This window comes from Quercus suber, unplaced genomic scaffold, assembly GCF_002906115.3.
Source record: "Quercus suber isolate HL8 unplaced genomic scaffold, Cork oak 2.0 scaffold_62, whole genome shotgun sequence".
Taxonomy (NCBI): Eukaryota; Viridiplantae; Streptophyta; class Magnoliopsida; order Fagales; family Fagaceae; genus Quercus; species Quercus suber.
In genome coordinates, this window is record NW_027069527.1 from 1,165,584 (window position 1) to 1,183,080 (window position 17,497).

General features: G+C 30.9%; 1 long non-coding RNA gene across 1 annotated transcript; it reads left to right on the forward strand.

Moving 5' to 3' along the window:
* The first annotated feature begins 4,610 nt into the window (after positions 1–4,610).
* LOC112036055 (uncharacterized) lies at positions 4,611–5,845 on the forward strand. The gene is made up of 2 exons (XR_002885591.2): positions 4,611–4,753; positions 5,141–5,845. It is a non-coding gene; the product is annotated as an uncharacterized LOC112036055 (long non-coding RNA).
* The last annotated feature ends 11,652 nt before the right edge of the window (positions 5,846–17,497 follow it).

The following is a 17,497-nucleotide window of genomic DNA, read 5'->3' on the forward strand; positions in this document are numbered from 1 at the left end:
TTCATTTTAAAGAGGAATAGCTATTCTTCAATTTAAAGAATAGTTATTCCAATATAATAACTAATCCATGAAATAAACATGCAACCAAATGACCGAATTGATATTACACATGAATAACTATTCCATTACAGGGGCTATTACAGCGTACCAAACGTACCCTAAGTGTATTGTATATGTGTGTGAAGCTCTCTTCTAGAGACTTGAACTCTGGCCCTTACCTTTCACACCCCACAAGCATTTATACTTGTAGAGTTACCATTGCACTAAAGGTGCACGATGGTATATTTATTCTACTTAAATGTCATACTATCCCTAACCTTTCGGCTAAGATCAAGCCATTGCTAAAAGGTGTCATGCTTTAAAATTACATCACTTTTATGTGAGTCAAATTAATCTAGTTGGTAAAGTTTCTTGATGTTAGATGAAAAAATTTTAAGATTAGTTTAGTTTTCACAATCAGGGAGTGATAGAAAGAGAAACCCAAGCATTGAAAATTTAGAATAAAAGAAAGAACCGGTTAACTAGTGTCTTTAGGGCATTGTTAATCGACAATTTTAGAAAAATTTTGATATCATTTTCATGTAAAATATAAAAAATTATCAAAAAAATATTTTTTTTTTCTTTTTCCATAAAAATTTTATAAAAATACTTTATAAACCTTAGGGTATTAATTAACTTTTTCCTTAAAAGGAAAAAAAGAAAAGAAAAAGAGAATACATCATTAATTCTTCTGCCTTTTCTTTGATATAAAATTTATCCCTGGAAAATTCGCATCTCTTATTAAAACTTTACATTTGATAACAATTTTTGGTTCAATTTTGAAGAATATAATAGTCATGGCTCGTCTTCCACTAAAGGACTACAGGAATTTATTTATTTATTTATTTTTATAAAATGACTACAGGGATTCATTTCAAAAGAGGGTTCCACATATTTGGTTTGCAAACCTAGGTAGGTTACTCTACCCAGCCCAGCCCAAGTAGAAGCCGCATTTGTATTCCGAGTGCTTGTACTCATTTTCGTCCATGAGTAATTAAGCCCGGTTATTTTAGGTTGACAGCTCCATCTAAATGCTAATCACACAAAATAAAAAAAAGTTCAAATCTTTTTGATAATTTTTTTTGATAAAATATTTTCATAATTCTTGGCATGTCAAGTTGCAACAATACTACAAATACAACGAATTTCGTTATGAGTTCCAATTAATTCAATTGGTAAAGTTTTTGATGATTGAATAAAAGATTTGGAGAGTTATCATCAGGAGCAGATGTCATATAGATTGAAACTGTTTAAAAAATTTTTTGCTATTTTTTTCCCAATTTATTAAAATGATGGATTATGATTAGTACAACATTATTTTTACTAAAACCACTACTAGTATTATTTTTATTGTACATCAATCACAATAGATTATCTTAACAATTGTGAAAATTTTTGTGTCTTTATAAATATTGATTGGTTTTATAATTAGAGCAAAATCATTTTTACATACACTCAAAACATTTTTTTAAAAAGATTCTAAGAAATTTTGTAACTCTAGAGTAAAACTGTAAAAGCAGCCCATATTTATGACTTCAACCTGCGGACACCCGCCTAGAAATAATACTTTCTTTCTTTTCGGCCAGCCCATATTTCTCATCTTGTACGTTATTTACTGATTGATATTCTTATTGTCAAAAGACAACAACTCAGAGCTAGCTTAGCCATTATGACAAATTGAATCATTGATAGCTCAATTTATGAGCTTGACACAACTGAAAATTGGAATGCCAAATTCTGGTCTTGTGCAGATGAATGATGAATCTTTCAAACGAGGGTGAATTACCTATAAAAGTTAGGTGTAGACTTTCTAGTGTATGAGTTTGTATATTAAATTATTAATTAATTGGACCTAAGACCTCAACTAATAACTTCTTTTTTTGGGGGTCATTTGGATTGAAGTCCGGTTTGCCTGTTTGTTTGTTTCATCAATTGAGTAAAATTGTAAAAGACTATCACATTACATTTTAGGTTCTAAAGAATCTATGAGGAAGAGTGACTACCTGCAAAGATTGACTCCACCCCTCCACGAATTTGCTAAATTATTCTATTTTTCATTATAATCTCATAAGCTACGAAAATTAACGTAATTTCTTGAAAGCTTATTTCATCACTTGAAAGCTTCACATGATACAAATGGGCGTGGTTTGCCATAGGTCCTCTCTACCTCTCTATCTCTCTAAAAAAAGAATTTCTAAATGAATAAACACAGAAGGATCCACTTACCCTTTTTTTTCAACAGATGGGGAAAGCCTTCGGCAAAAAAAACCAATAAAAGAAGACAGCGAAGCCCATTTTCCTAAAACATAAGCCATATCGGCCTAGTGGAGCCTCCAGTTCCTCATGAATAGGCTTTTTGGGTCCATGGCGGCACATTAGGCCGGCCCGTTAGGGTGAGGTGAGGGGGGTGTCAAACTTGAGAGGTGAGAGAGCAATACTTTAAGAGCTTGCACCTAACCACTAGGATGCCTAAATTTATTATGATAATTTATGTTTTCTAAACATTATTTTTCTAGTAGTCTAGTAATTTTTATTTATTATTTATTTTTAAATAATAAACGTTAAACATTTTGTTTATTAAAAAAAATATAAAAAGAAAAAACTAATTAAAACATTAATATAAAAAATTATTAGGTTTTGACTGAAAAAAATAATAAAATAAGTTTTGAATTATTTGATGGACCAAATTTAACTACAAAATTTATTGTAGTCTAAGGCTACAACCTTACTTGATATCATTAACATTACTACATATTTCGAAAATGTAATTGTTAGCTTGCATGTTCTTTACGCTTTTAATACACATATCAAATTTTGTGTCAATTGAATATTATTTACTATATGATCTATAAGATTATATTTTATGCATAATTTTAAACCATAAAAACTTGTAATTTAAAAAAATTTATTGATGACATAGCTCTTGATCTTTAATTTTTTAGAAATTTTGCAAGCATAGAGGATAAAAGATGAAAATGTAATTCAACGGTAGATTTGTCAAAATTCACCTCCAATAAAAAGATATTGAGTAAGATTATAGACTTAGACTATAACCAATTTTGTAGTTAAACTTTATCCTTATTTGATTCTTTCCTTAAAATAAATAATTTGACTATTTCCCTTTTTTCTTTTTTTTTTTTTCTTTTTTTTATGAAGGAAAATCCAATTAAAAATGCCTATGCATAGCCCATTTGGCTGGGCCTAGTAGCCCAGCCCACTAAAAACAAAATAGCAATGCCCATAGGTAGGGCCATGGGCTAGGGTTTCCCTTACGGCTTAGCCCGTTTATTGGTCAATAGATCACTTGACTCAGCTCAATAAGCCCATGGCCCAAGCTAAAAGGGGCAAGGCCCGCTTGACTCAGCCCATTAACAACCCTTAAAAATAGGATGAGGATTTTGCATGTTACAATTGATATAATGTGGCACCTTTCTATTTAGGCGAAAACAAGGCAAACAATCCAATACAATATGGTTTGTGATTCAAGTTGGTTGATAGTGTTCATGTTTTATCGAAACGTGAGTATTCAATTATACGGGTCAACATGAACACAAGTTATTAACAATTGTGTCAAGACCAAAAACCTCTCAACTCCAACAAACCAATTTATAAAGTTGGTGGAGACAACACAATCCATGTTACACCCTTAATAAACAAGTCATGTTGGGTTGCCAAAGACATGATCCATTTCAACTTATTTAATAAATAAGTTATGTTTGGTTGAAATGGGCCTAACCTATTTAATAATTTTGAGACTTCAAAATTGACACAATTAATATACTTTCATATTTGTAAGTACATAAATTAAAATAGTGATAACAAATAAATTATACGTAGATTTTATTTATAATAGCATCAAATTTAGAAATTTAATTTAAGGTAAATTAAATGAAATGAGTTTTTATTTTATTCTATGTTTTACCTTGTTTTGGATAAAAAGATTAGAAACTTTAGGGTTTCATAGAACAGATCATGGCCATACCACTTGGTCCCCTACGGCCAGCGGCGGATTCAGAGTTTACTAATATAGCCATTAACATTATTTTTAATTATCCAATGATATATTTAAAATTCAAGTTTTTATTAGATAAAAATAACATTTCTTTTTTGGTACAAATAATTAATTGGACCATTTCAAATTGATTATGAATTAACATTAACAACGAATTCAACAGATAACACAAAATTGACAATTTACTAGAATTAGAAAAGCAAGAACAAAAGGCAAAAGTCTTAGATGTTATCATAATGACTATAGGTTATTTGACTAATTGATGCTACCTTTTTTTTTTTTTTTTTTTTTTTTATCTGATTTACATGGTATTGTATGTTCAAAATTCAAATCCTATTTTTAAAAAATTACAAAAAAAAAAAAAAAACATTAATTTAATTAAGACGGTTGCCGGGCAGCACGGTCAGATCGACCCGGTGGAGAGAGGCACCAATGCTGACGTCATTCAGTCCATTTATACTCTTTCTGGGCCTTGGACCTGTCATTGTCAGGTCCATCAGGGCAGCCCACTAATTGTCCCTAACAACTTTCCCTCATATTTTTCCCATAATATAAGCCTTTGCACATCCACACTTTTTTTCTTGCATTGCACTTTCTTCTTCTTACACTTCTCTCTCTCTCTCTCTCTCTCTCTCTGTGTGGAGAGAGAGGAAAAAAAAAAGCTTCCAAAGATGAAAGCAAGAAACTGTAAGTCTCTACATGGTATGACTCTGAAAGCTTTACCTGGCTTGTCAAACTTTTTGTATTCTTTCTTTCTAGTTAGTATTTTTTTATAGAAACACTCATGGCTTTTCATTTTTGCAAATCTTACACACACACACACACACACACACACACATATATATACTCTCCTCTGTCTCTCTTTTTGACCTGATACATATTTTCAGTATGTTCAACCTTTTTTGTTTCTCAGCCATAAACAGTACATGGAAAGATAAATATGGTTTGTACTACAAAGATGTGACTATTGTAATTGAACTCTAGTTCTACTTTTGGTTTCAATTACACTTCCAAAGCTGATTTATATCTCCAATCTTTCTTCTTCCGTACATATACCTGATCTTGCATTATAATAATTCAATGATGCAGGTCACCTAGAAGCCATTGTCATGCATGGGACCATGAACAACATCAACCTGCTGAACCCTTCAAAATTTGGAATTCATGGCCAAAGAGAAATCTTCCATGTAGCAGAAATCTACACCAGCATTCAATTTGGAAACAAGAGTTCCATTGTGATGGTGGCTTGTTTATGAGAACTGGGTGCTATCCTCCCTGAGCTTTTTATCCTACCTCCTCCTTCATCCAATTCTTTTTTTCTTTTTCTTTTCTCTCTTTTTTCTCTCTTTATTTTTCCATCTTCTTGACCTTGTAAGACCTTTTCTTGACCTTGTAAGACCCAACTCTGTGTCTGTTATCTTTATTTTCCAGCTTTTTAAGGGTTCTATATTGAAATCCACCGATATAGAATCCAATCTCCGTCCCTCCCTGTTTCCGTCCAACTCATCTTCTCCTTCCTTGTCTATCCCTCCTGAGCTGTTTGAAATTAGCCTATCATAGTGTCATGTATCTCCCATAAAAAATTGTGTTACAGAAGTCTTGAGAGCCTCTTAGCATTCATGCAAGCAATGGATACCTCAATTGCAACATGGGTTACTTTTTTATTTTTTTATTTTTTGGGTTTTACATGTAAATTTAGAAGGATTGAAGAAGATGCAAATTATAGTGGTCCTTGAGCTGTAGAGTTGTAAAAGAAGCTAGAATTATTAATAAAATATTTCCATTTTGTTTTTATTAAGAGTAAATATTCTTTGTTTCTTTTATATATTCTGTTAGGGCCATCAATTTCAATTGTATTATTGTGTGCAGAAATATGCTGTTGCAGTCATCAATTTCGTTGTTTTATATGTTGTTGGCTGAGAAAGTGAGGAAGAGAGTAAATATTCTCTCAGATCTGTGGAAGAGTTCCCCTCGTGACTGCTCTGATGTACAAAATATCCACTGTATTATTGGAGTTCTCTCCACAGACTTTTATTTTTTCCTACCAGAAAGGTTGTTCATGAAAAAGCTGATTACCCTTGATGTGAGAAAGTGATTTTTCTCCACACATCATAAATGTGGCGAGCTCATAGAGAAAGCAAAAAAAAAAAAACCCAAAAAAGGAAGTGAGAGAAATAAATAAATCAATTCATTGATCCTTTTCATGCTTTGATTTGTTTCTTCTTTTAAACAAGACAAGTAGGATAAACTGAAGGAGCTGATCAATTTAGCAGCTCATAAGCCCATGATATTGTACTTTAATTTGTTACAGTGGTTATGACTTATGAGCTTATTGTCAAAACTTAGTATTTTCATTTGCAAATTAATATTCCCACAAATGTAACACAAATTTAGGATGATACTGATCATTAATTAATAAATCATTTCTCATTTCTCATTTCTCATATATGATATATGTATATATGTTTGTATATATATGTATATACATGTATAACCATTGAAAAATAATTTATAAATTACACCATTTAACTTTTATATGTTTTCAATGTAGTGTATGTTTTCCATAAATAAATAAATAAAAATGTAGAGTATGTTTAGTAATATTTTGTCTTTCAACTTTTTAACTTTTTTAGCTTATTTATTTATGTACAATCTTTTTAAAACCCCTTTTATAGCATTATCTTTTGACTAACTTTCTACAAAAAGCTACATCCAAATTCACCCATTTTCCTTTTATCTTGATTCACCCATAGTTTTAGTTTTAGGGGTTTTTTTTTTTTTTTTTTCAAAACGACAATTTGATGGACTTAACAGTGTAGATTGAATGGATGAATAAATTTTAAGCCAATGGAAATTAAAAGAACCTTCTTTTAATGAAAATTATGCTCTGCTTTTTGTGCTAGTGCTAGCTATGATGAAGAACTTAAAAAACCAAATCTTTTGGTCACAAAAAAACTAGCTACATAACAATTAATGTGTTCATCTCCTTGGCAAAGTCCTGTACGTGGAAAATGAAAGTTTTGTGCTGCTCCCTTTTGATAATGGTTAAAATCTCCCAAACCATATATATATATAGCTACAATTTTTGACATGCAAAAAGTAGTGCATTCCCTTTCTCTTTCAATAACACAACATGGATAAGCAATTAGTTTTGGAATAGAATAGACCAAAGCGAATATTTCACCAATCTTCCAAAAGGATAGAGATATGTATGAAGCGACATTGCAACCTCACACACCTAAGTTACTATCATGCATGAATCATCATTTGTTTGAATTGTAATGCTCTTCCCCGTTTCAACTTTGCATATGATTATTGATCAAGATTCTCATGCTAAATAAAGAACATGTCAACATCATAAAGAAAAAATTTTCATAGGCAGTGTACAGACTATATAATGACTTAGTTTAGGTTGCTGAACCCTATTAGAACGATAAAATCATTAACAAATGCTAGCCCCTACACATATTTGAATTATTAGCTAGTTTGACATGTGTCATAACAATGATGGTTTTTGTAAATTTCAGGGTTATTACAAATGCCCATATAACGTGCATTAATTTTGTGCGAATATTAGGCTAAGATGTGATCGTCGTTTAGTTATGAAATTATTGCATTGTTTTCATTGCATTGACAAATAAATACCATCCCCTTTCCCTTCTCACTCTTGGACTACTCACAAATATAATAGTAATAATAATTAATACAGAATTAAGAGAAAATTGATATTTTAATAACAGATGCCATTAGGGCATCTGTTAACATTGATATTTTAACAAATGTTCTTAAAGCATCAGTTAACATTTTCTTTTAATATATATATTTTTTTTGAGAAGCAACATTTTCCTTTAATAAAATGCATTGAGAGAGTGGCATGTACATGTGGCTCATATGTTATCTATACATTTTTTTTTACTGAAATTTGAGATATCAAACTTCAGTTATATCCTATTCTTACTTTTTGAGTGAAATTTGAGTTGTGAGTTTGGATTAGCTTTTTTCTCTTACTCTATCAGATTATTTACTTACTTACATTTTTTTTTTTTAAACTTTAACTTTCAACAAATAAGCTTTCAGACAAAGCAAGTCAATGCACACTTTAATCTATCCTTGCCTTTGAAATTAGTTGTTTCCCATAAATTTTGGAGCAAATGGACTATTTTGTATTTGCTTTTAGTGAGTATGCATGTATAAAGAGATCATCTACCAATGTTTAATAACATGAAGAAGAAATCAAATGAATTGGTGAAATGTGTCCATCACACTCATGTAGTTAATTGAACAGTAAAAAAAGGTAAAGATGAATAACAATTTGGTTACTTAATATCTGGAAAGACTTTGGGTTACATATTTTGAGTACCATGAGTACTAAAAAGTGGTTAGGGTGGTGACTTCTAGCAGGAAATGATGATATCCACAAGTGGGCATTGAAAAGCTGAATGCCTTTACCCTTGTCTGGGACTTAGCAATTTTACCTCTCTCTCTCTCTCTCTCTCTCTCAAAAAAAATGGCAGTGAAGCGAATGTGACAACATGAAAGTTAAGCCTGGATTGAAGCACTCTCATAATTTCCTTCACACCCAATTTCAGCTCTAGTTGTGTAAGGTATCACCAGCATAGGGCCCATTTTTGTCAAACTCAATTCCCGCTTTAGGTAACATGCTAACATGGCTCTTTCATTAGGTTGTTTTTTTTTTTTACTTTTGCTCGAATCATTCCTTTCGTGACTTTGAAAAGGAGGGGAATGACCTCTCAATAATATGCCTCGATGGAAATTTTTTCTTTAGTATTGATTAAATTGTGAAGCTAAGGAATGTTTGGATGAAAAGTTATATAAGGATCACATTTTGACCGTTCCTTTAGTTTTTTTTTTGTCTTTAAGTTAAGATCACGTTTTAAATTCTGTTCGGTTTGGTGCTTAGTTAATCAGGTGCCACTTACCTCCTTTATTTCATCTTAGTCTAAATTTCACTCTATTCCATATTTTAGACGAATATTCCATTCCAATAGTTAGGTCTTTAAATTAGAATTCAAAACTTTAGTTAAGATATGGTATCTGTTTGACCCTAGTTAACTTAGCTTTTAGCTTTTATATGTCTATTTTTTTAAAACTTTACTTTTTTTTTTTCTCACATTTTCTTACATTTTGTTATTTTAAAAAAAAAAAAAATATATTTTAGCACACTTTCAACAAAAAACTAAATAAGTTATTCCCAAACAGACATATGATGTGTTTATTTATTTATTTATTTATTTTGTATAGGAGAGGTTGAATCACAAGTCCATTATTTAACAAAAAAAAAAATTATCAATTGATTTATATAATTGGAATCCACAATTGAATTAAAGAATTATAAGTACATGGAGAAACACTTTTTCATATTAGTTTCACAAGTTCTGATCATTGATAAGAACCATTTTTAAATAGAAAAAGTCTACTGGCACAAAAAATTTCACTTTCTTTTGATTTCATTTGTATTACAGTGAATCAAGATGAATTGTACCTTAAAATTTCAGTGCTTGTTTTTTCTTTTTACTGACATTCTTTTATTTGGGAGGGGGAAATTGACAGTGTCTTTATTATTTACTACAGTATATTGAGAAAAAGAAAAAAGAGAGTCATGGACTTCACTGTAAATTAAAGACTATAAACTGTAAAAAGTGAACAGCGGTCAGTCAATAATTAAGCCAAACAGTGCTTGCCCAAAAATTATCTTACCCTGAGTTCCAGATTTCGGCATGTCCGTACCATTGGAGGACTAATTAAATAGTCCTCTGACTTGTCCAGATGGCAGTTTTTGGTCCGTTGGGTGCAAATAGGTTTGTGCACTCGTGTGATTCCCAAATTTTGCATGTTCTAGCGAACAACGCAAGACTGCAAAAACACCCTTCCCTTAATATAAAAGCCCTATTATATGGTTATATATCTTTCTTCTTTTTCATCATTATTTTGTCCATCAAATAATTTTAATGCTGGCAAGGTTAAAGGATATAATTATTAGCTTAAACCTACATGTTAAACTACTTTTACTTTTTTGCAAGAAAAAAAAAAAAAAAACTAATTTACTTTAATTCCTGAACTCTTAGAACACAGAAGAATCAAGAATGTAATTTATTTTGTTAATGCGTGTGTCCAAAACTCTTAGAATACATTAAATTAATGCTTTAGATGTGTGTAATCTTCCGTTTCGCTTGATGCATAATAATGTGTAACGAGGATATATAACATCTCTTTTATATGGGGTTAGATATAACACATGTAAAGTCTTCTCATATTAGAAAAATGTTATATATCTCGATTATATATAATTGCATGAAATCCACCCTCATGTGAGAGAGGGAATTTACATTTCTGCTACACAATAAAAATCTGTCCCACAAATGTCAAATAGCACCCGACAAAAGAACGGAATATTATTAGGGAATATAGGCCATTTGTAGATGTTAAACTAGTCTTTCTCTTAAGCAATGAGCTGCCATGAATCACGATGTCAAAACACCATAGATTGAGCACGATAAAGCGGTGAAGATTACTGGCTATATTCTAATCACAAATGCGCATTGGTAAAGCTAGTTAATTGGGTAATCAAAAAATTGAGTTTGAGAGAACCATGATGAAAGATTAATTAAAGCTTGAATGGCCGGTCACTTTTGAGATTGGTCCCTCTCAAAGCTCAACCAAGTCAAAGCTTGGACGGTCCAATGAATTGTATGCTTATAATAATAATATAAATCAGTCAATTATGTAACAAGGGGCCACTTTAATGGCAGGCCGGGGTTGGGGAAAAAAAAAGGGGACCATGGAATCTAGGTAACTGTAACAAAGCTCCAAAGTACTTGAAATTTCCCAAAAGAAATAAAAAAAATAAAAATTTTGATATATGGTTGTGTTTTTGTTATTCTAATGTTTGATTTCAAATGAAGTTTTATTGGAGGATTGTGGGGTCGAGAGGCATTACAATCACAGTCTCCTAAGATATGGTCAAAGTAGTAATGCAAAGTCACCTTCCCCAATTTCTTGGCCTGCGTTTTTTTTAACTATTGTATATTGTTTTGTTTCACATAGTTTGACTCGAGCTCTTTCCTAGTCTCTTTAAACTGGTTTTTGAATCTTTTGGAGCCACAACTAAGAAGCAAATATTGCCACATTAGCATTAGCTACATTGAAAAAGAAGTATGACTTACGACTCACTGAATTAGTTCATGTACACACATTCGTACACAAAATTTAATACTCAAAGGGCCCACTCGATTTGCTCACAAATGCTATCTGAATTTGAGCTCGACAGTAAGACTATCATATAAAAATTTGCGCTCAAATTTTGCATTAATGTTCTTGTGTCAGTGTGTCCAAGATTGTCCTTGTAATAGTATTTTTTTTATTCTTTTTGTTTTTTTCCTCTCTTTCTGGTTTGATTTGGAATTAGGGTTTACAAAAACTAGAAAATAAAGCAAACATACAACACATTTAGGGTTTGCACAAACTATAAAATAAAGCAATAAGACAACAATATTTAACATGATTTGTCAAACTCCAAACCTACTACATCTATAGATAACACCAACCAAAATCTTCTATTAACTGTATGGATTATAACTAGTCTCAATCATATTTTTCAATTCAGATTTTACTAAGTTACTCTACACACTAATGTTCCTCTAAGATTCTTTGTCTCCTCTTATATGGGAGGAACCTTGATGAAAGCCATAAAACCCTTTGTAACAATACTTAGTTCTGAGACTCTAAATCTATTCCTTGATGGATAAGGAATATCCAGTTACTTATTCAATGAAAAAAAAAAATTTATTTTTATATCAATGGTATGTTTGAATAGTAGGATTTGGATTTGGCTAAATCCAGCAAGGATTTTATACCTTGAAATTGTTGGATCTGAAATAACATCTAACCCTATTGGAATTTTAGAAATCATTTCAATAAATTTGAAATTTATAAATTTAGAATTAAAAAGTTTTAAATCCATTGATTTAAGATCCAAATTCAAGTATCCGAAAGTCACCCAGGGAAAATCATTTTCTTTCACATCAAGCAAAAAAATTTCCTTCCATACTTAAAAGAACTTAACCAAATCAAAGTAAAAATTTTAGACAATTACTAACACTTTCTTTCTTTTGAGTGAGGGCCTAAGATTAATCTTAGGCAAACATATAGTTATTTAGATAGTAATGAACATATACGTAGAAGATAATAATATACCCATTTCATATAATTCCATTGCTTGACAAAATTCTTTGTTTATGTTTAGTTTAGTGTTTTTTCTCCCTTATTCTTGTTTAGCTTATTTGTTTATATACAATTTTTTTTTTCTAATGACAAATTATACTTTTACCTACTTCAGTAAATAAGCAAATGATTGGTTAATTAACTTAAATTAGGTGTGTTCGGCCTTGCTTTTATTTTTATTTTTATTTTTTAATTATGTGTGTATGTGTGCGTGTGTGTGCGTGCGCCACATGTGCATGCATGCGTCTTAGATTTACGAATTATGCCCGCAGCTGGCTATTTTGGCCTCTTCCACAATCACCCTTCAGTTCCATGTCCTACTCATCCCCAGGTGACATCCATCAGTGTCTAGTCCCTATTCTGGGCTTTTACTCCCATTCCCTGCACATACTCTCTCTTGCGTACCACTTTGATTTTCTTGTTTTATATGGTTTTCATATAAATTACTGCGTTCTTATCGGTGTATCCTCTGTCCAGAGAACCAAGAGAGACATAACTTCACTAGCAGCAGCAGGAAATTAAGTACTGTAAATGAGATATGGTTAAGGAAGAATTGATGATTTCTAACTTTCTATCTAGGTTTGAGAATAAGCAAAATGGTTTAGTGCCTTTGATTCTTGAATTGCATGATCAAATCTGCTGCACAAGTAAGTTAGGCTTGAAGTGAAGAAACCCTCCAAACCGATCTCATGAAGCATTAACCATATTTTGACTTACCCCTTGGTGATAAGGATGCAGTCCCGAAGTAAATTTAGAAAGATATTCTTCGCTTGGTAATTGAGATGGCTATATTGTATGTTGTATGGTGTTTCTAGATAAAAATCCACGTGAAAAGCCATTATAAAATAAGATAATTAACAATCACAAGAAAAAAAAAAAAAAAACCAAAAAAACAATGGTAACAATATTAGATAATTTTGTTAAAATAAAAACCAATTGTTGTTGTGAAAACCAAGTTATAACTAATGAAAAAGTGATTAATGCGTCAATGAACAAGAATAAGTTGATTTGAGTCGAGGAAACAAAAAGAAAATATATAAAGAGTGACAGAAATTAACATTAATAGCAGACTATAATAGTCAGTTAAGGATCCATAATCAACTCCAATAATTTAGAACTAAAGTTTGGTTGGTGTTGTTATTGTTGTAAACATCAGGATGCAATTATTGACATATCCAATCAATTAAAAATACATTTCACTTTTACCCTCAAATGGTATTAAAACTAACTGTTGGGAAGCAGCATTGGACTTTTATATGAGTTGCAATCAACTGGTTGATGTGCCTAATGCGGATGGGGAAGTTGATGTGACCTCTGAGTCCTTCAATCAGCAGGGTAGTGGGAAGTGAGAACCACGTTAGGACAAGGAATCCCTGGAATACTAGGAGACATACACTACCTGAACATATAGAAGGTGAATAAAACTTATATGTAGGCGATTGAATAAAATAAAAAATAAATAAAAAAGAAGAAGCTATGAGCTTCTTCAAGTAAACTAGTCTTTGTGGCCTGAGGTGACTTTTAAGTGATAAATATGCACAACCGAATCAAGAAACCAATAATATAGAAATTATGGATAAAGGAGAGAGTTTGAAAGATGTTTGGCATTCTGTATTATATATATGTTTCATTTGATTTTGTATGTGTCCAAACTCCAAAGTACTGGATCAATTTGGTTTTTCTGAAGAGGCCCCCCATTTTGATTTAACAAGGGAACAAAAGCCCTGCAAAGATTCTCGTGGGGAAAGGAAAAGAGTGAAAAATAATTCGAATATTTTGTCTTGGTGGTCCAAGTCCAACTACATTTTCCTGGTAAAACTGTAACACCTTTCTCTTTTTTGTTTAGTATTTATTTATTTATGTGGTGCTAAGTGATAACTTCTTTAACTTCATCTGCAGTGTTCCATACCAATGAGCTAGGAGTGATGACATAATTTCTTATCACAAGAGGGGACACACGTCATTCATGAGCAGTGGTGCATTGCTTGGGTTGGGTTGGATTAGGTTTGAGGTATTTTCAATCAATTCAACCTTTTCGAGTTGAGAAATTTTCAATCCAACACAATCTGTCGAATTGGGTCATCAGTTTGAGGTGATTTTGTTCGATCTTAGAAAAATTAAGTTTTTTTAATGAGTAAAAAATTGGGTTTTTATTCATGTTTACGCATGAAACATTCAATATTCAATAGTAGTGATGATTGAGGTGGTCATTTTGTCATTCGTGTTAATTATTATGAATAAGTCACTTGACATCAAAATTCAGAAAATTAAAATAGGCATTTTGTGCAAAATTAGACTACAATTAGAAACTAATTTGAATTTTGATTGTGCTTTAACTTCAATATAATATATATGATTATTAAAATTTACACAATTGAGCATTATGTTCTAATGCTCAATTTACCACACAATTGGTCCTTAGGGTTTTTGAGGTATCTCATGTGTGGGGAGTGTAATAGTCTAGCCAAAGGTTGAGACGCCACTTTTTTTTTCATAATTAAAAAAAATTATATTATAGTCTTATCAAAATAAATCTCAAAATACCAAAATAAATAAAACTATAAATTTTAAAAAATATATTCTTAAACTATTAATAAAATAAGTTAAATTAGGTTCATGGGTTGGAAATTTTGTCTACTTGAACCCAACCTAACCCAACTCACCAACAAGTGAAAAATCATCCTGAGTGTCAAATTGAGTTTGGTTGGTGGGTTGAATGTACACTCATATTCGTGAGTTGGTGGATAACCATATTATGGGGTTAGTGGCATTGAATATGAGGGAAAAAGGCCCCCACCCCACAAAAAAACATATAAATAAATTAAATAAATAAATCAAGAAAGAGCACTTTGTTTTGGCGAAAAACAATTTTTATGTTCGGTATGACAAAAAGCAAAAACATAAATTAACATGCATAGAATATCTTTTTTCTGTGTGTTTAATGGAAGGTAAGCTCAATAGAGTAAAAAAAATGTGTTTTGTTATTTAATACTTTGTTTGTTTCGATGGAAAATATTGTATAAAGATAGTTTTCCGTATTTTCTAGTATTTGGTAGTATCAGAAAAAATGAGTCAAAAGAAAACTATTTTTGGTTAACTAAAAAAGTATGGCTTATTTTTAGAGATTTTTTTCTACTAATTTTTTTTTAAAAACAATTCTATCTCATAGCAAGCTAAATAAAAGAAGTAAAAATATCGTTTTTCAACTCATTTAAAGTTGTTACTAAACATATGAAAATGAGATAATTTTATAGAAAATACTTTTTGAAAAACGACTCATTTTTTTAGAAAATATCATCACTAAAATGAATAGAGCGTAAAATGAAAAACCTTTTCTCAAACAATAAACACATAATAGATCACCATAACAAAACTTGCTTAAGCTCAACAATAATTTCTATCTTTACCCCTTCTCTTTCGAAGTACAACATCATTGCTGATTTGAAAAAGGGTTTTAATGAGTCACATTTCCAATTTGGTCCACAAATTTGAGCTCTACCAGCTCTAGTCCTCTAGAGGCTGTACTTCGAGATGAAAGAAATCTCGTTCTAACAAATGTGTATTCTGTCCACGTAAACAGGTTTGGGTTGGATATAATGTCACATTATTACTCCGTGAATTCTAGTTAGCTCAACTGGTAAAATATCTACCACCGCACACCCTTAGTGTGATGATCACTCCACAAGTATAAGTGTTTGTGGGGTGTGGGAAGTAAGAGCCGAGATTCAAATTTCTAAGAGGGCGTTTCACACACATTTATACTTAGATTAGGCTAGAGTAGAGATTTTATTTTGTAAAAAAATAAAAATAAATGGTAAAATCTTTGGTGGTTGTATAAAAGATCTGAAATTCAATTCCTGTCTACACCAAAAACTAATTGGTGTCTTTGTCTGATAATAAAGAGCTATCATCAGGAACGGATGTCATAAGTTAAAACTCTCTCTAAAGAAAAAATGTCACATTATTACTCCATTAGTAGCATATATAAGAAAATTAACAAAATTAGAATAAGGGAATAACAATGATCACAAAAAAAATGTGTGAACTTTAAAGGTTTTATTTATTTATTTAAGAAACTGTAAACTTTAGAGACTTGTATAGTTACCACTTACCATAAAAACTTGAAAGGATCTTAATAGAAACAAACAATATGAACGGAAAGAATATATAGCTGGCAGTAGAAGTCCAAGGTCACATTCAAAAAAAAAAGGTCACATTCAAAACCATTCAAAAGTGAAATTTGATAATATGATTATTAAAAAAAAAAAAAAAATGATAATATGGTTATTGTCGGCACTTTAGAGGAAGTGAACATTTATGACCAAAATTAAATTACTAGTGAAAAATGAACTATCATCCATCTTATTCTAAAACTCAAAAGGATAACAAACATAAATGATACACCTATATATTTAGAAAGCATGGACATAGGTATGAGTACGAGTGCAATATAGCAATACGAACAATTTAAAAAAAACTATAATATAACACTACAAATACAACACCTCAATTGAAGTGTCTATACTTCTTAGTTGCATATTCAACAAAACTTGTCAATGCCAACTCATAAATCTTCAATCCAACCCAACCTATTGAATTGGGTCAGGTCAAATTGGGTCATCAATTTAAGGTGATTTTGTTTGACCTTAGAAAAATTAAGTTTTTCTAACGAGTAAAAAATTGGGTTTTTATTTAACTCTATTAGCCCATTACTCAATAAACTACTTGTAACGCATGTTTATGCCTGGAAACATTTTAATAGTAGCAAATATTGAGATAGTCTTACATAGGTGAGTGAGGTGGTCATTTTGTTGTATGCGTTAATTATTATGAATGAGTCACTTGACATCAAAATTAAGAAAATTAAAATCTACATTTTGCGCAAAATTATACTACAATTAGAAACTAATTTAGATTTTGATTGTGCTTCGACTTTAATATGATATATATATATATATATGATTATTAAAATTCACAAAATTGAGCATTATATTCTAATGCTCAATTTATCACACAATTGGTTCTTAGGGTTTTCAGTTATCAAATTAAATATCAAATACTATAATAAATATAAATAATAATTTAAATAATAATTTTAAACTATTGATAACAAAAGTTAAATCGAGTTCATGGGTTGAAAATTTTGTTAACTTTTTATAGTTCATGTAAACCCTAAATGTGTCGTATGGTTGCTTTATACTACAG